The sequence below is a fragment of the Eleginops maclovinus genome, chromosome 5, assembly GCF_036324505.1.
Source record: "Eleginops maclovinus isolate JMC-PN-2008 ecotype Puerto Natales chromosome 5, JC_Emac_rtc_rv5, whole genome shotgun sequence".
Taxonomy (NCBI): domain Eukaryota; kingdom Metazoa; phylum Chordata; class Actinopteri; order Perciformes; family Eleginopidae; genus Eleginops; species Eleginops maclovinus.
In genome coordinates, this window is record NC_086353.1 from 21,085,668 (window position 1) to 21,106,623 (window position 20,956).

Below are 20,956 nucleotides of genomic sequence, written 5' to 3' on the forward strand. Positions count from 1 at the left end.
TCATTGATGGTTCAGCACTGGTGAATACCCTGCCACCATGAACCTCAAAGACGTTTGGAGACTATGCCATGTTGGATGTGCTCCCCAAAGTACAAGAGAACAGACATTGTATTTAATGTCTACCAGTCATCAAGTCTCAAGGCTGAAACCAGGTCAAAGCGTGGATGTGGGGTAAAACGCAGAGTAACAAACAAGGGCAAAAACCCTCAAACTGGCGGAACTTCCTACGAGACAGTGATAACAAAACTGAGCTGTTCAGGTTCCTGGCTGACCAGATTGCACATATGTCTACACCCAACTTGGTCACTGTGACCAAAGATGAAGATGTTACCTGCAACAACACGATCACCTTGGATGGGATAGCACCATGTAGTCATGAGGAAGCTGACACACACATTGTTGTACATGCCAGGCATGAAGTGGAGGAGGGGAGCAAGGTCCTGAGTGTTCTGCCACTCCTTCAACAGATTGGTTTGCTGCAGTTGTTGGTGTCCTTTGGCCAAGGATGCAACCTGAGGTGGTTTCCTATACATGACTTTTACACCTCTGTCGGACTGGAAAAAAACAAAGGAATGCTCTTGTGGAGATACATGGAAGGTCTTCTGGACAACACTTCCACCCATTGCAGAGAGTTGCCAACAGCTGACCAAGTGTGGATGCCATTCAGAATGCTATGGAAGTGCAAATGCTACCGATATGGTCTTACCTGCACAAGACTATTTAGCTGCAAGTGTGAGGGTTAGGAAACGTTCAAATTCCCTATACTTTTAGACACCAAGATCATCCAAATTGATCAGATTGGTGAGATTATGTGTCAAATATCCCCATTTACAAGTCTGCATGGCGGCCATCTTAGAAAATGGGCGGCCATCTTGAATTTCAAGTACTTTTTCAAAAGAGTAATGTCTAAGGAGTATTTCTACCAAGTTTAGTGCTTTTATCACTATTTGAACAATTGTTTCACTTATCTGCTGCACTATTACAAGTCTGTATGGCTGCCATGTTGGAAAATGGGTGGCCATCTTGAATTTCAAGTAGCCCGCGTACTTTTTCAAAAGAGTAATGTCTAAGGAGTATTTTTACCAAGTTTGGTGCTTGTATCACTATTTGAACGATTGTTTCACTTATCTGCTCCACTAAGACACTGATGTTGGACGAGAGGGCCTGGCTCACAATCTCCGTTCTAGTTCATCCCAAAGGTGTTCAATGGGGTTGAGGTAAGGGCTCTGTGTGGGCCAGTCACATTCTTCCACACCAAACTCCTTCAACCATGCCTTTATGGACCTTGCTTTGTGCACTGGGGCACAGTCATGCTGGAACAGAAAAGGGCCTTCCCCAAACTCTCCACAAAGTTGGAATCACATAATTGTCCAAAATGACCTGGTAAGATGAAACATTCGATAGATAGATAAGTACTTTATTGATCCCAATTTGGAACTAAGGGCCTAGGCCAACCCAAGAAAAACCACCCCATAGCATTATCCCTTCTTCACCAAACCTTACAGTTGCACAATGCAGTCAGGCTGGTAACGTTCTCCTGGCAATCGCCAAGCCCAGACTCGTCCATCAGACTGCCAGATAGAGGTTGGTCACTCCACAGAACAGGTTTCCACTGCTCCAGAGTCCAGTGGCTGCATGTTCTACATCAGTCCATCCCACGCTTGGCATTCTGCTTGGTGATGTAAGGCTTGCATGCAGCTGCTTGGCCATGGAAACCCATGCTATGAAGTTCCCAGCACAGTTCTGGTGCTGATATTAATGCCAGAGCTGTTTTGGAACTCTCTGCAGTTATTGAGTCAGCAGAGCTTTGACCACTTTTACGCACTATGCGCCTCAGCACTTGGCGACCCCACTCTGTAACTTAACGTGGTCTGACCTTTTGGAGCTGAGTTGCTGTGGTTCCTAAACGTTTCTATTTTGTAATAATATAACTTACAGTTGATCGTTGAATATTTAGGAGAGAAAAAATGTCATGAACTGACTTGTTGCAATGGTGGGATCCTATACAGTATCACATTCAAATTCAGTGAGCTCTTTAGAACGACCCATTCTTTCATAAATGTGTGTAAAGGCAGACTGCATGGCTAGGTGCTTGATTTTATACCCCTGTGGCAATGGGTCTGAATGAAACACCTCAATGATTAAGAGGAGTGTCTCAATACTTTTGTGTATAAAGTGTATGTTACCTCTATAAAGTTAAAATATAGGAAGTGAAGCCAATAGGGAAGTGCCTTAAACCTGCATTTTACTCTACTGGTTGCGAAAGGGACTCGTATTGTATAGAAGTCCACGAAGAAATGACCCTACCTGATTTATTACCTTAGGTAACATTTTCCTAATGAGTTGTATAGTCTAAACTGCTAGTTTCAAGTCTTCTTAAATCATTATGTACATTTAGCAAATGATGCTCCTATTTAGAATAACATGAAGCAGGGTATGCTTAGTTTAGGGCAAAGCTAAGTTATGGTATGGGTTGTTCTTAACTGTAAAGGGTAAATTGTTTTTATTCTCCAATCAAAGTTTAGCACACACATAATCCTTATTAAGAAACTACTCTGATGTTCTTTGAACAACAATTAAGAAATACAATACCTTGTATATCCTGAGGGAATTAGGTTACGTTGGGAATATTACGTCCTAGGAAAAATTGGATTTAAGTTTTGATCGCTCTGCCTTTTTTTTTTCTTTCGAGCTTGTCTTTTGAACAAACAAAATGTTATGTCAAGGTGTTAAATATATAATGTGTAGAAGTGTTATCTTCTGCTTGAAAGCAATATTAATACAAACTAAGAATAGCTACTGTTAAAGAACTGTCTCCCAAGAGTATAATTAGATCAAGCAAGAGAAGAGGAGACAAATGATTAAAAAAAAAAAAGTAAACTCTTGGGACTCTTGTGTGCATATGTTCTGATGGTATGTCAATTACTATTTAACCAGTGCAAAGGTTAAGGATCTTCCCCAGAGCATTCATTATTTACATAGAAGAAATGACCATAACTAACTAACTTGCTTCGATCAAATGTAGTACTGAGATGCAGGCTTGGTGCATGGCGACAAAACAGTACAGAAAAAGAAAACAAAAACAAACAGAAAACACAGATAGTGTACATGATGCAGTGTTTTTTATAGGTGTCAACATGGCTTGTTGGTAAAGAACGTTTCTGTCCGTTCCGAATGGGCTTCAACACCAGCCATGGACAGAACATCGTAAAATGTTCAACACATCTCCCGCACAGCCCAATTAAACAACCACATTGTGCTATAGCATCATTACAGTTTCATTATGATGGAACAAAGTCCACTTTGATGTGAGGTGCAGCAGAAAAGACCCAGGAAAGGTAGGCACAGGCTTTTTACTAGATCACAGCCGTAATCCTGGAGAAAAATATAATTATGATGGGATGAAGCAAAGCTACCTGGGCAGTAGACATGAATTTATGGTCAGATTGTTGTTGGTACATTCACTGAAGCATTTTACTTTGATGAGTGAAAAGCACCAAATGGCTTTTTACCTACAATACAATGTATTTCTTTACCGCACCATTTGGTGTTTTTGTCTTTCTTTCTCTGCACTTTGATGGGTTAACAGAATTTCAAATTTGACACTGATATAGTTGGGGTCATTCTTGAGACGCTTCTTTGAAATCTTTTGCAAACCCATTATAAACTCTTTATGAGGGTTCAAACAATCAAGAAATTCTTCATCTTTTGAATTAAAATGATTATTTGAACTTTCCCTGTGTTAAACAACTTTACATAGTACATGGTGATAATTTCAGGTCATTCTGAACACAATGTTTGCTTTTCATTGAAAAGAGAATTTGCCCATGAGCCTATCACATACAGTATGTTGCCCAATTATAGTAAGAGCAGGTAAACCATTTATAGAAACTCTTTTATCATATTCTTTGTTGATGGTTTTGTTTGAAGTGCAGGCAGAAGTGTTTGAATTCTTTGTCTTGAAAAACTTTGAGAAGTTACTTTTCAACTAATCAGATTATGTTTTACATTTTACTGGGGGAATGCAGTTTAATTAGTTTAGTTAAAAGTTGTCGTTATTCAATAGTTTTCTTTTAAGGTTGATGTCTTATGGGTTAACATTTTCGTTCAAACATAATTAAGTCCATGTATTTGTATTGTTTGCTTAACATGCTCATCATGAAAATAAGGTTAGTTCATGATATTTTCATCATGGTGAGGCATTTTGTGATAATTCAAAAAAAGAGAAAAGAAAACTAATTTAATGTATTGTTTTTCCACAGAATCAGGATCAGTACTTAACACACATTTTAATCAAACGCTTGAATGTAGTTATGAAAAATAAGTAAGGGTTGCTGTATAAATTGACTTGTGATTGACAAAGTGCTTCTCCACGCACTCAGACTCCTGTTTACCACAAGTGCATCTAGTTCCATTTAAAGTCTGAATGAATAAATGCTTGCTGCCATACGTGTAGAGATAAAGATTTAACAAACATTTAGAGTGGTCTCTTTATTTTTTCCGGAGCTGTATATCTAAAGCTTTCTGGTATGAAAAGTCTAATATTTCTTGATATATTTCAGTTACCTAATGGATTAAAAGAGTAACAATCGTCAGGTTTCTTTAGTCAGAGATTTAAATATATTTACAAATATCGGATGAATTAGGGAATAATGTAATTTGCAAGAGCTGCTTGTGTAAAAGTATTGATTATTGACACATGGTCTCTTTTAGAGGAGTTTTTGAACTGCAAGAACTTGTTTCAAGACTAACCATACTTTTTTTTTTCAAGAATGACATGTGATCCCTTCACGTCTATAAGATAACAATACCGTATTGTACCTGTGCTTTTCTGCCTATTTCAAAACATTTGTGACTTTCTAGCATCTATATATTGTTTTGTTATTTCAATAATTCTTATTCCTTTCACAGGAGAGTAAAAGATGATTACTCTTGTTTGAATTCAAATCAATTTTATCTAATTCCGCGAGGGATGTTTTTTGTCGTGCAATTGCAAAACAAGGTGACCATAAAAACGTAATAATATGATGAGGCAGTGTTTTGTTGACATCTGCCCCCAATTGGTAGAAAAAAAACATTAGCACAGTTTTAAATAATGATAAAAGTTAATAGCATTAGTTGTGTCTATATATCTCTAAGTTGTTTTCCTATAAAAAATATATAGGAATGCAGACAATCTTTGATATCATCTGTCACAAATACTCGTAAGACATAACCGCCCTTCCCAAAAATAACAGTACATATTACTGCCCAGTGCAGTGAATCACAGCAGGCTCAATCTGGACCCCAAGTGGTACACACATGATGAACAGCCCTTTGAAGGTGGCTCTGCACTCTGCACACAGTGTATTCAAGCTTTGTCAGTCATTCATGTCATTTTTGGAAAAATATGAAAAGAGGCAAAGCCAGGGCAGAAAAATATCCAACTGTGTACTAACCTTCAGCTCCTTTTTCGACGCATTTTAACACCTTTTGCTGGTCCTTGAATGTTTAAATCTATGGTTGCTAAAGTATTGCAAAAAACAAACAAACAAGGGTATACTTATTTATTTGAATTTTGAGATCACAAGATTATTTCACATGATTTCTCAATGACTTTGTAACCATTATGCAATATAAAATTTAAAAAAAAGAAATGTTCTTTTTAAAAATGTAATTACTTTAGGTCTAATTCAAAAATAAATAATATAATGTAAAATAATAAAAATATAATATAGTACAATATAATAATAATAATAATAATAATAATAATAATAATAATAATAATAATAATAATAACACATTATTTATGTATATAAAGACCAACATTGAAATAAATAATCTTAAATAATAATAACAAAGATTCACAATAAAGAATATTATCCAACTATAATTTCACTTCAATTTACTTCCATAACATACTGAAAAGTATTTGACATTAATGTAAACAAATAAATACAAACAGTCTTAGGGAACTGCCACAAGCTACTAAAAATACATTTGTATATTAATCCTATTCCTGTTAGTAACACAAAACAAACTGCTGTAAAAAAAGAAAAGGAAAGGAAAGCAGGGTTTGAAGTATTTGGAACACACAGCAAGAGCATCATTGCGAAAAGAGATGTGACACCATTTTTGTTTTCTCATTTACCTTTACATAATTGTTCAAATTAATCTCACAGCCATAATTAAATCTAAATAAGTGTGTATGTGCAGTGTATAAGGATCCATTATGAACTGTCCCTTACTGTATATACTGATTTGTATTTGTGTGACGCATTTCTTTGTTCAGAGCGTGATTGACTCTTTTAAGTCTGTTACAGATTGCAGCCCTTTTTTTTATTCCGTGAGTCTTATTAAGCCAGAGGGAGAGGGGCTGTTTAATGCTAAGTGCCAATTACTAGCACTCCAAGGTTAGCAGGCCAAGCTACCCCACACTCCGTCTGCACTTTGTGTTCTGGAGGAGACGAGCCCCCAGCCCTCTGACCAGCCTTTCACTCTGTCACTCTTCCTCTCACCGCCTCCCCTGTTCCTTACTCCTTTATTCTTCCCCCTTTACCCCGCTCGCATGCTCAACTTTCTTCAGCTCGTAGCTACCATCCTTTTTTTCTACTGGGTGAGCTCTCTTTCTCTCCCTACCTAAGTGATAAGGATGGAGAGTGTTAATTTGAACGCAATGGAGCATTGCTGCAATAGAATAGATCCAGGAACTGTTCCTGCACATGTGTCTGCGCCTTTTTGTCTGCCTGGGTCTTTGATGGTCTTTATGCATGCTGCCGGTGTGTGTGCATTCAAGAGGATCTGACATACTGCAGGAATAGCAACTCTCTCTTCCCCTCTGTGTGTGTGATACAGTGATACAGGCCGTATGCTCCCCCTCAGCGATCAAATCAAATAGGCCCTCATCTCCCAGTGAAGCTCATTCAGAAACGACATGTCTGATTGACAGGTGCCGTGGGCACTGCATGCACACACAGACGCACAAAACCACAACTTGCGTTTATCTGTCACAGTAAGGCGAAAAACAGAACGGCAGTGAGTTAGATCTCGAATCACCTTGCATTATGCATTCAACCATGTGTACACTCATGTGCTCGACAGAGAAAGGGGACCAGCTCCACTTATAAGGCGTGACATTTGTGATTTGCAGCACTGGGATCCAGGTCTCCTCCTGACGAGCATGGCCTTTGTTTCCTGTTTCTCGCTAGGCAGGATATGACCTTGTTCGAGGGAAATTAGGCGCTTCGCCCTCCTGGTAATAAAACAATATTGTCATATTGTAGGTATGAATACAGAGGCACACACTTTCACACAGTATTAGCAGGAAAAAAAGACACTGAAATAGTGTGTGGGTGTGAAGTGAAACTGAGATTGATAAATGCTCCCAGCTCTGCTGAAAGAACAGTGAGATAACACCTCAGGACCTGCATAAGTGTGCAGTGATGGGTGTAGGTCCCTTAACTTTAACAGCTGACGTTAAAAAAAGACAAACTATGTGTACCTGTGTGTACAAAAACAAGCAAATACAAGGGAGGTGAAGGGGTGTTCCAGAAAGTGGGACAAGACCTTTCTTATCCCACTTTCTTGAACACCCCTGTAGAATTCATAGTCAAATTCTGATAATACAAAATGTCAATTTAGGTTTAACCTCCAGAAACAAGTTGTAAACACAACATTGGCATATCTTCTTTTATTTTCTTTGAGCTCTGTTGTTGGTCTCCACCACCTCCTCAGGGAGATATCTGGCTCTGCTAAATGCTCCTTTGTATTTACCAGCTTGACGCTAAATCTGTTTGTTTTTCAATTATGCAGCGGGAGTTAAGTGTCAATGATTTACAGCTATGCTATTCCACACCTTCCCACTTATTGTACATATTATATCCTGCTTCATATTTTGTTTTTGTTTATATTTTCTGTACATTTTTGGTCCCAAATGTATATTTTTTACGTTGTGTTTAAATGCTATTTAATTTTATTGTAATTACATTGCTTTGTTTTTATGCTGCTGCAACAAAACATTTCCCAAATTAGGATCAATAAAGTCATTTTATCTATTCTATCTATGGCTGGAAACTTCATTGATGAGAGCCGTGCAGAACCAAAACAAAAAGCTGAAAGGTGCTAAAACGCTCAACAGAGAAGAATGGAGCAGCAGAGCTGGGTTATAATTCTCACTATAGCTTCATCACCCTCTTAACATTACTCACATTTTACTCACAAGGTCAATTTTACAAAATATATCAGTTCAGCTTTGAATTAGCCTCATTATGTACACTCTTAGTTGTGTCAGTTTTAGGACTATAACAACCAACATACACGGAAACACAAACTATCAAAATGGATGAAATCCATTCGCTATAATAGAAATGAGCTAGTCTAACTCTCTTGCTAAAATAAAGTTAATATGGAATTCAATATGTTCATAGTGGTGCTTTTTATGGTAACAGCAACATTATTGAGTTAATCTCGAGCTTTTCTTTGAGCCCTGCACACACTATCAGGCAAACAATGGTGGTGTTTGTTGTGATTCAGCTTGTAATGCTGTGTTGTATGTCTCTAATGACATGGCTGTGTGCACTACCATGCAGTTACCGCAGCATGCGGTCAAGCAAAGGGTGGAATTTGGTGCACCATGGGATTTATAACGCCAGCTGAGCCCGGTTTCTCAAGACAAAAAATTAACCCAACATCTAGTATTCAACATCTAGTATTCAACATCTAGTATTCATTATCGATCCTTGAAAATAGCATTTAAGACAGAACACATTCACAAAGGCAAGCTCCAAGGCAAACTGATCACTTGCCTTTCACAGCCCCCTCTTGTCTAAACCTTTGTGCTATTTTCATTTCCAAAGCACAGCGCTGAATCCTGCCCTCAGATCTTTGCAGGATAAGAGAAGATGTCTAGTCTCACTCCAATTTAGTGATTTTCAAATACAGCAAACATGCAAAGAGCATTGAGATGCGCATAAAATCTGACTCAGTATGCCACTGGTCTGCCTTTTTAACTCACCCACACAGTGTGGCAGAATAACTGAGACCCGGCCTACCTGGGGGAGGCATTGATCTGTGTGTGTGTGTGTGTGTGTGTGTGTGTGTGTGTGTGTGTGTGTGTGTGTGTGTGTGTGTGTGTGTGTGTGTGTGTGTGTGTGTGTGTGTGTGTGTGTGTGTGTGTGTGTGTGTGTGTGTGTGTGTGTGTGTGTGTGTGTGTGTGTGTGTGTGTGTGTGTGTGTGTGTGTGTGCGAGTGTGTGCGAGGAAGAAAGAAGGACTGAAAAAAGGTGAGGGAAAAAGGTAATTCTCTTTGCAGTACGAACAAAGAAAAATGAATGTACAAAAGACAAAGAGTGCTGAATAAACCAGTTGACTTCAGACCATCGAGGAAGGAAAATACAGTATTCAAACACACAAGCCGCAAAGGAAAGAAAAACATATAAACTCTAGATATACACATTATTCCATTGCCCCAGATCAAGCCATACATATCAGATTTTTTTTTGCCACATCAACATTTGCATATTCGTCTGTTTCAAACGAAGGCGAACCAGGGCATGTGAGTACTCTAAAGAGTAAACCACAGAAGGATGTTGCGACTGCTTAACCTGAACAAATTATAAACAAATGTAAATTGCTCAAAGGACTCACAAAGGATCCTGTGCTGTTTGCAGGTATCTAATTTAAGTAAAATGCATGCATTTAATGCTCAATGTCCTTCATTTTATGCAAATGAGCCTCTTTCCAAAAATAGTCCAGTTCACTAATATTAGCGATAATAGCCACACAGTTAAGCTGAATGTATGTGTCTTTAGAGAGTTGGTGTAACTGAGTGCATTTACAGGGGCTGTTACTAACAGCAATGACAGACTGGGATGGGAAATCACAAATGAAATGTAGCTTTTTTTTAGCTTTTTTCACCTTAACCTTTGAGGAAAGATAGTAGCTTGGGGTCTGAATGAATGACTTTGAAAAATGCTCTCTGTTGTTGTTCTATCTACTATGTTCTCGGTGCAAAGGCACAATTTGAACTTTGCAACATAGATTATTTTCCTTCTATTCAAAAAGACTTTAAAACTTTCATACAGGGCAAATAGCGGTATCAAGTGATGCAGAATCAGGTGCTATAAACCTACTCTTTTTGAAATTATCTGTGAGTCTGTTTTAGGCATACAGGTGCCGGTGCACATGAGAGTACTAGTTATTTCTTTGGACACATCATTTGTAATGTAACTTTTGAAACAAAAATGCAGGGTGGTTACACGTACTGTAGCAAAATGTGTTTGAACTTGCAAGGCTCAATGAAATGGTCCAACAGTGGCACCTGAACCAAGAGAGTTACTCAAAGCAGTAACATAAACTGAAAGGAAGTCTGTATGGTTAATAGGGAAACACTCAGGGAGGAATACTTGTTAGGCATCAATGTCAAATTATCCACCTGTATGTTAAATTCTCACAATTTTTTATTTGAAGTTCTGTCATCCCTGTTTGTATGTACTGCCTAGTCGGAAACCATCAATTCATTTTAAAAAGCGACTTAAGAAAGGATCGTGCCAATAAGACATTACATTGCGTTGACACTTCAAAGAGACAGAATGCCTGTACAGCGGTAAAGGTTAAATTCAAACTTGGAAGACATCGTGGCAATGTCAAAGGGGCTGTACTGAGAATATCAGTTTAAAGAGAGTTTGGCTTCTTCTATGACACACTCACTGAGGAGTTTTTTTGACGCAAAGGAATTAAGTTACGCTAAAACAATGGCAGCTGCTTTCGGACACAAGGCTCTCAAAAATTAAAACATACTTAGCAGCTCAAAACAGTAGTTAAGTGGTTAGCGACAAGCTGGTTAAAATAGTGAAGCTTTAAAGATACAAACGTGTTTTCAGTAGTTAGTAAGGAAAAAGGCAAATAAATACAGAGTTTAAAGAGAATAAATTGACTTACAAATGCCAGGTAGTCGAGCAAACTCCAAATAAAGAGAACATATACCCACTAAGGCCAAATGCCACACCGATGCTAATGAAAGTGCAAACACGTTTAGTAAATCCACTGTGTTATTCAGATTGCCCTCTAATAATTATAGTGTGTCCTAAGGCTACACCCTTCCACCAAGTTTTATGAAAATCTTCTGCATTACCCAGATGAGTTTACTATCAGCTGTAAAGCTTTGCACTTTTTTAAGATGTACAACATATACTGTGCATTGAATGTAAGAAGTTTAAGCTACTCTATCAGATGTAGTACTGGAAGAAAGCAGCAAATCTGTAAAGGTCACCTGCTCACACAAAAATACATGTATCACAACGGTTAAATATACATGTATGGATTTATATATAACACGTTTTTTTGTTCCTCCTACAGATCCTCCTAGATCATGAACTCCAAAGGGAACCCAAGATACAAGGTGCATACCATTACTGCTCAACTAACCATGGAAAGAACATATTTTTTCCACTACTGAATACACTATAAAGACAGATGCCATACATGATAGAATGTTCTAAATCACTTTTTGAAGGTTTATTAACTCCAGACTATACCCAGATGGTTTTGTATTAGCGATCTCCTTTTTCAAGGTGTGCAACATGTGACTTGTAATTGACCATAACAAGCTACAGTACTTTACCATATTCTGCACCCCTTCGTACTGTTGCGGATCAGAGATAAGCAAAATCAAAATCAAAGTTGAATTAATTTAAACTTTAAGCCAAGTGGTTAACAAAAATGTTAAAGGTTCAATATCCAAAGTTAGCGCTAACGCTTATTCTTGCAGCACTGCTCTCCCATTAGGATCACATAGTCATGCTGTTCATGTGAACGCAGCTTTACGTCTGTATTTTGGTATCACCATTATCTCACCAATGAAATTAAACTCCCGCCTGGCGTGGTGTACATTATCTTTGCGTGCTATTGGCTATATTTGTTCTCGAAACTCTCTCCATTAGCATGTTTTTTTTTTTTGTTTTTTTTTACACATGCATGTTTCTGATCATATAAAGACATATAATCAGATTAAAAATCATATCGATGTGTATGGAAAGTTATTGTATGAACCCCAAAGGAGCCTGACACACTGCTCCACTAACCGTTTCCACTCCAGAAGAGTCTATAGAGACAGACATGATATACTGTACTTTTGACTTTGACAATCCCATTACTGGATCATTGTCAGAGAGCATGACAAAGCAAAGCAAATATACACAGCAGGGCCTGAGGAAAGGGTTGGTGAGAGAGACATGTGGTGGGGGTTGGTTGGGGCAGGCGGAGAACAAGAGTCATACAGGGGGAATGGAGGGAAGCGGAGACTTCCCCTGTCACCATCTGTAGTCTTGTGGAGAGCATAAATCCTGCTATCTGTGTCATGCATACTGTACCACTGCTGCTGCCACCGCATCAGAGATCATCAGCTATAACACACACACAGATCATCGACACTCACACACACACACACACACACACACACACACACACACACACACACACACACACACACACACACTCCAACACAGACGGACACGACACACTTAATGTCTTCCACCCCTCTTAGCCCCATCTGTCTACGTCTGTTCCACTGCTCTCCCATCTCATGCGCCACATAAACACTGTTGTCACTGTGACAGACACAAAGAAAAGCAGGAAACACACACTACAAAATGAGCATATTGAGGAGCACACACACACACACACACACACACACACACACACACACACACACACACACACACACACACACAGATACCTACTATTTTATTGTTTGATATTTCTTCATCATTGGCACGTTGTGGTCTTCTTATAATCTTTTTCCTTTCTTTTTGGTCATCCTCCCTCAGTGTCCAACATTCCCCCACATCCAAGTACCTCGGTTAATGCCCACAGGGTGCGCTTGGCTCCTGTTTAACCTACCTTCTTCTCATTGAAGTGGCAAGCATGGCATAATCCCTCTCTTTTCTTCTCACTTAACATGCCTCCCTCTTATTTTCTTCTCTCTGTTGTGTCTTATTCCTTGCTCTTTCCATTCATATGTTGTCTCACCTTTGCAAATGTCCTTACATTACTCCCTTTATATATATTTTTTCTTTGTATTATAATCACCCTTCGTTATGCCCTTTCTCTTGCCCCCTCTTCCATCATGTTTTCCTTTTTATATTCACCATTAACTCCCCATTTCCTTCCTTTAAATCCTACCTTCTTTTCCTATCATCTGTTTCTGTTGTTTACTCTTTCCCATCCATCTCTTCTTCCTTTGCAACAGCAGATCAGGGAGATTTACATTCAGCACGAGGGATAGCTCCTCACAAAGCACAAAAACAAAGAGCTGCAGTGCCACCCGTTGGCTGGCTTTGGCACTAACATTCATGATGTTGGGGGAGGACAAAATGATTGTTTTAACACAGGACATATTACTTCCACATGCTTATACATATATGAATAAAGCTGGAATGTAGAAACCGGCGCCCACAAAAGTAAACTTAGACGAAAAAGGCTTTAACTCTGAATACTACACCGAGAGGAGATTCTGCTGGGAGATCTATGATAGAGGTTAAGCTGGTGGGCCTCTGTGTAATGGCAACCATATATTACCCCATAGTTTCATTCCACTGCATGTCGGGCCTCATAGAGGTGGTGCAACTGTGAGGCGCTTGAGCCAGAATGGGGATCTCAAGTCTCATTCCGCTCATGGCAGCCAAAGGGAGGAAACAATAGCATCTGCTCTCCTCTGAGACAGGGAATTTAATCACAAGCCGAGCCAAGGTAAGATTTGAATGTAAAGTAGCAGGTTTTCCCTCTGTGTGTTTGTGTGTGTGTGTGTTGGAGAGTGTCTATAAAAAGGAATAGACATGTTTATGTTGGCATTTAAACTAATAGCAAATGTCAACAAGGGATGTGGATGATACTTATCGTGTCTAAGTGTGGGAGAAGTGTTTGTGTGTGTGTTTGTGTTTGTGCTTACAGTCATTATTTGAACCATAAAGTTCAGCGAGCTCCACATGAGTGTACACACACAAATACACAGAGGGGCATAGATCAACCGTGAAGATCTGTGACTGGGCTCATACTGATTTGGGTACCACCATCCTACTGGGACGCCAGTTTGTGTACACGCAATATGTATGCACTGCCGTGATGTTGTTTGTGTGAGATTTTCATCCAAGGAAAAAGTGGAAGAAGACGAGAGAAGGGGAGAAATCAAAGCAGAGCGGTGGCAAAGAGGAAGCAGGGAAATAAAACGCAGACAAGAGAGCGTTCTCTCGCTTTTCTCTTTGTCTACATCCCTGTCTCACTCGCCCACACACAGTAGTAAGTACAATGATCACAGAAAGGTGATCTCAAAGCTTAGCCAGTCGGAAGACAGTGAGCCGACATGGAGCCACAAGAAGAAAAAAAAAACACAGAGACAGAGAGCTTTGGGTAACCATTCTGCAGTTTTGATGTTTGGACAAATTATCTCTTTTGAGTGATAATAAAAACATAAACCTGGTGCAATTTTAGGCACCAATTGATTCCTGAACTATTAAATTGACAATCTCATTCACCTATTGCACCCATATTACACTGTAATCAGACACGTATTACACATTAATAACCTCCTAATATACTCTATAACACATTATTAAACCCACATTAAACCATTATTACACCCGTATTTAACCCTTGCTATACCCATGTGACACTATTATTGCAACCGTATCACACCCATGTAACACCAATATTACACTTTTATTACACACACAGTACACATTAATGGAATCCTATTTGACCCATGCGACACCATTATTACACCCATATTATACTGAGGTTACATTATTATTTCACTTATATTTCACTGTGATATAACTTACCTTACCAGCATGAAATACAGTAACCAGTAAACAAGTGTTAGTTGAATATTAGGAGGTTAGCATACAGCATATACTGTAAATGCATTGCGAAATGATCTCTAAAACATGCACAATGGCTGATTTTAAATCTTTTAAAGTATGGCTTATCCCCACACAGCCTTTCTCAGGGGACTTCAACAAGCACTTAAGAGAGAGTTGCTACAGTAAATACATTTTCACCCTCCCACACACAGATTCATGTATGCATACATATACAACACATAGAGCATTCAGAATACATACATTTTATCACCCAGTAGACCAAGTAAGAGGGCAGGATCTGCTGAGCTACACGAATAAAAAGACAGGAAACTGAAAGTTCACTTACGGTGAGATGAATCGCATATACATTTTTAGGGTAAACAAGACAAAAATATGTGAATTGTTCCACAGCACTGCCAATTGATTCTTGTCCCAGTCTATAGTGTTAATCCAACCACATTTATTTGCCTTTGCTCCTGAGAAAATGAAGTGATCCGTCTTAAAACAAACATAAACAGATTTAACTTTTCTCATATTCTCGTATTTCCTGGGGATTCGAGGTAAAATATCTTCCGATATCTTACAGTCATTTGTCATGCATGGTCAAATAGCTTTGTAGCAGAATATAGTAAATAAGGAAAAATCTGTAAATTTAGAAAGTAAAACAAGGGACTATCAGTTACCGGACCTCTATCCCCAAACCAGAGCAGTGGGGGTGAGGCCAGTTTAGTTCTGCATGAAAAACAAAGCCCTATCATTTACTTGAATGGAGCTTGGCCGGCATCTACAGGATTAAATTATTTCAGTTAGACAACTCACGTGTTTCATTAATACATTTATTAGAAGAAGTATATAGTTTGAGTTTGTCTAGGCTCGGGCCTCATCACTCCACATATTAACATAGAACATTGAGTGATGATTAGATAACTATCCCGCGAGCCTACAGATGGAAGCTGGGGAGGAAGCTGGGGTGGTGGTGGGGCAGGCGAGCATCACCAACATGAACGCAGCAGCAGCAGCGAGGTGAGTGCATTAGCAGCGTGGAAACAGCAGTGGCGGCAGCAGCATTAGCGAGGCAGAGGTAGGCGGATCCAACAGCTTAAATAGAGCGCCAGATTAGGAGTCTATGTTTGGTTGGTTGCAAGAGTGACGAGGGGCGTTATGTGCGAATGTATCATTGGTGCTTGAGTTGACTGCCTGAACTAGCTCTCAGGTTTCGCCCCATTAGTGTGGAAGTGGTTAAAGTGGCTACTTTCATATGATTAGTTTGCCAATATGAGAGGCATAATTTCTTAATTATCTTTATGAATGGCTACCTGCATATGATTGCAGAATAGGTAAGCAACAGGATAAGATTTATTTAGCAATGTGGTTTACCCCTTTTAGTCCAAAAAGTATTGACCATCACGGTTTCAGCTTTGATTGAATGCAGGTAAACAGTCCATGTGGCAGAAGTCTGACGAATATTTTAACTTTAGATTATTTTTTATAAAGAATGTTTGGTACCACTTTACAATAGGACTACCTTATAAAGGATTCATAAAGGTGTATAATTAGGTTGTAAACACTTTATTAATCATTGACAACCATTTATAAACCATTTCTTTTCAGATACCAACACAGGCTCACTATTTGGCAAGATGGCTAAGCCTTATATTGCTACCTAGCTTACTTTATCTTCTTCAGCAGCCAGCATCCTCGGTATCTGTTGTTCACTGAGTTGATTCTCCCCCCATCCATCTTGATGTTAAGCAACCGGTCACAGTTGCCCTGTTTATGTCCTGTCTTATAAAAGCGTATTAATGATTTGTGTTCACAACCTAATTAATACATTAATTACAAACTATGCGTAAACCCTTTGTAAGGGTAGTCTTATTGTAAAGTGGTAACAAATGTTTTATCTGCATATAAATGTAAATATTTTGTTTTAGAAGATGTAGGTATTGTCTCCCAACTCCCTTCTCAGGTGTGAAGTTGATAAGGACGTTAAACATTGACCAGTGATTGAATGAGGAAGTCTTGAATGGACCCGTTTTTCAGATATTCGCTGGTTAAACGGGAACAGACAAAATGTCCGCCGTTGCCCAAAGGAGGCTTTATCGTCATCAGACCAATAACCATTGGGTTCTGAGCCTATATGATTTATGGGACAAAAGATAACATATTAGCCACCGTGAAAACTTCCGGCAACTGTTCAACTAATCTGTTTCTTATACTTGAAACCGGATAGTTGCCTGCCATTATGAGTCCAAATGTAATATATTCAGCCTGTTTTTTTTAATACCCCCGATCAAAAACCAATCCATTTTGTTTCACTGCATCATAGGGTACATTAGCTAGCTAACAGTGCGTGTTTGTCTCTAGCTGATTTTGTGGTGTGATAAGATAACTAATCATATTACATGTTGACCTGATCGTACATATTAATGAAAAAGAAAGCTTAAATGTCCATTATCCTATGGCAACAAACAGTGCTGCTCATACTTCTTAAATCCTTGAAAAATCTCTGGTCATCCAAAAATAGAAGCATAATGAGATACATAACCTGTTTGTTTTTGTAATTTCCTAAATATGAAAACATCTAGCCGACAATGTACAACCATTTATCATTACGGAGCTGTAGTGATTCATAGTGCGTGGGGTCAGTACATTTTGAAAATGTAAAGGTTAAAAAATATTATAGTGTTTTGATTTTGTTGTTGTATTCATTGGCTGTTATTAAAAGAGTGAAATATCCTGTTTAATACCAGGAAGTTAGTTTCAATGAAAACTTTAAACCTCTTGCAGTTGCAGGGTACATGAATTCCACGGGTAGAGGCACCCAGCGATTCAGCAGGAGAGAAGAAAAAGTGTCTGAAAATCCATTCAGCCACCTTAAAATACGACTTATACACACAGCTGTGCACAGTGAGACCGTCACACTCTGAGGGCAGGGGAACTCGGTGTCGGCCTGTCACAGAGCTCTGACCACAGTGGGGCTTGCACGCACTCACATATACGCACACCTTGACCACCCATCACTGCCCTCTGATTACCACCAGCTTCCACAGCCACCCTCGCTCCCTCTCTCCATCCCTCCTCCACACTCCAATGACTTTCGCTTCTTTCTCTGCTCCCCCACCTTCATCCACTCCCGGCTACCTACAACCCTCCCTCCCGCCCAGCTTCCACCTTTTGTCACCGCTGCTTGCTCTCTCATTTCTTTTCACACCACATTCTTCTCTCGTAACTTTTCCTCTCGCACACATTAACATATAAAATGCCTCGACTGCTTTCTCGGCTTAAGTGCTTGGTGACTTAATCAGTCAGATGCATAGTCACTTACCTACTCATTCACTCACTTGATTAGTCTGCTGCCTGCTCACTCACTCATTTACCGGATTACTTTCTCAGTCTTATTCATTTACTGGCTCACAAACTGTCTTTCGCTCACCCGCCTATTCCGTTTGTTTATTCGAGTTTCATTTGCATGCAATCCATGCAGCTGACAGTTAGCTAATTTAGTCCCCCAAACGGTGTTTGTCCAATCAATACTGAGGAACCAGAACTAGGCCCGGCTGGTTTGTGCTGGTGGTGTTCTTTTTTAAAGAGCACATAATGCTATTTTTTCAGCTTCTACTGTGACAGGTTAATGTGTTTTAATGTTGCCTTTGTTTTTCTCATACTGCCTGTGCTGCACCACCTCTTTTCACCCACTGCCTGAAACCAGAGATCAGCCGCCTCTGATTGGTTAGCTGGCTCTGTTGGTGTTGGTCAACTGATAGAGACGTGTCAGATCCCATTCAATGTGTTGTAGCGCTAGCCAATAGAAGCATGAGTGTTACATAATGTTGTCATTATTTTACGGAATTAGCTTTTGCAAGACAGGAATACAACATTTGTTTAGAACCTTAAGGTAGATATATCACCTGATAATGGCATATGTAATGTTTAATTTAGTATGCAGTATAGCTACATACTCTTTCCAAATACTTGTGTGTGCTCTAACATTACCTCTAAGCGTTAGCATATACAACTTAAAACTTATTACAGCTTTGATCAAGTGTTATATCTAAGATATCATATCAAACTAACAGTTTTTCTACAGTATTGTCCAAGTGTTATTTCTAAGTTAGCATATCAGGCTAATAGCTTCCTACAGTATCTTTATTAGCTTGGTCGCTATAGTAGATATCTACTAGCAAAAGATGTACAATCAATCAGCCGGCAGAATGGGTATTAATCGTCTCAAAATAAGAATCTAGTTTTGTTCAACCACTCTCTGGATTTAAAGATCTTATTGTATCAAACATTATTACACATTTCGAGTTGTTAATTTGTCCATGTTATTATTTTGAACTGCTTGCACTTTGAAAGTGTTGGATCACTGGACAATCTTAGCACAGGATCTTATGGTTAAGTGAAGTTATTAAACCCAATTTCACAATGTTGGCCCATTGAGCCTAACCACAGTGCAGCAAACTCTGACAGCTGTCCTTTTTACCCCTTGAAGAAAAGATGAGGAGGAAAAACTCCCCAAACGAAAACATTTTATCGGACGGGGAAAATGAGAGCTCAGAAAGCAGACACCGGTTGTGGTTCACACCCATTCACACATCAATCAAATTATTTCATGCAGTATTATAATGGCGAGTCCAAAGTCAGAGTCATAGTTTTTGTGTGTGTTTCCATGACAAATTATGAGGCAAGCACTGTGGTGTGTGTGGCCTGGTGTGTGCATTGATACATAAACAGTCCTGCTGAGATGTGAAAGATTTCGCATCCCCTGTGCTCTCCTCAGGGTGTGTGTTTATGTTTATATCTGGTACACAACCCTCTAATTGCCTCGGATCAAAAATTAAAATTCAATTTCAAAGCCTCCCATTAATGCACCAACACTCAGTATCAAACGAAGACACCAGAGTGCACCTCACTCCGAAAAAATTAGTGGAACATAAAGTATGCACACAAATGTATCTGGGTGTGTTATTAATCACTCTGCAGTACTACCACCATATCCACTATTATGCTGCACTCGGCTTGTCCATCAGTGTAACATAAACTCTCCGATGTTTAGACAGTCATTCGGGATCTTATGTTTGTCCTCCCTGTGGCACTGTGGAGAGAAATACAAAAACAAGGGAAGAATGGAGCTGAGATGGGGAGAAAGTAAGTGAATTGGAGGCGAGGCGGAGGCTGAGTCACTGACAGACATACCGAGTGAATGAGTGATCAATAAATGAATCTTTTTTTTGGGCCAAGAGTAAGCATGTGATTGACAGAGAAACTGGTTAAGATAGTAAACAAGCACAGTGGCAATGGGGAAACAGGCATACTGTGCGCGAGTGAATAAAAAAGTTTTTTGTGCTTCGGCAAGTCAAGTTAAACATAAAAACCTTCTGTGTGTGAGTTTGTTTAATATATAAAGAGTTACAGAAAGTGTAGGTGATCATAAAAGACCATTCTCTTGTCTGTGTGGAGTTCAATAACCATTTGTTCCTTAACGTGCTGTGACTATCAAATGAGCCTTTCCCAGCATGCGTTGTATGAGTGCATAAATTACTGACTAAATTTGACGGTATAACTTTTTGAATATATAAATGAAATTCACATGCTGTGATGTAAGTGACGTGTCGGATATGCTATTTTAATTTAGTTGCTTCTCATTATCAGTTTATTCCTGCTATCATGGGTGGGGTTGAGTTTGATCAAGAGTGGATTTGTGCATTTATCATGCGTACATTTCTTTTGTTTTTTTCTCAGCCTAAATTCCTTACACACTCGAAGGAATAAACAGATGAATAGATTCCCACAGAGTTTGCTCGTTTTAAACTGTGATGAAACCCACACAGAACGCTTCAATGACTCTGACTCCAAAGACGAATTTGCGGCAACACCAAACTAAAACAAAGTGTCTCACTAGCCTTTCCATTTGAAAGTTTACAGCTTTTTTCACCTCCTTCGCACATTTTTAACATTGGAATTGGTGGGTGTTAAACAATTATACTTAATAACAAGCACCAGGAGACATAAACACAGAGGGCACTCAGCTTTTAACTGGTGATGTTCGTGTTTCAGACCAGCACACTTTATTTCACAACCTATGATACTGTACTGGATATTTATAATTAAAGCTTTACGATGT

At 39.1% G+C, this 20,956-nt stretch overlaps 1 long non-coding RNA gene across 1 annotated transcript in view; it reads left to right on the plus strand.

Annotated features, from left to right (window-relative positions):
* Positions 1-11,633, plus strand: part of LOC134864951 (uncharacterized) — a 182,492-nt gene extending 170,859 nt beyond the window's left edge. Inside the window, exon 3 of the long non-coding RNA XR_010165880.1 lies at positions 11,333-11,633. This is a non-coding gene — a long non-coding RNA (uncharacterized LOC134864951). The remainder of the gene's footprint in view (positions 1-11,332) is intronic.
* The last annotated feature ends 9,323 nt before the right edge of the window (positions 11,634-20,956 follow it).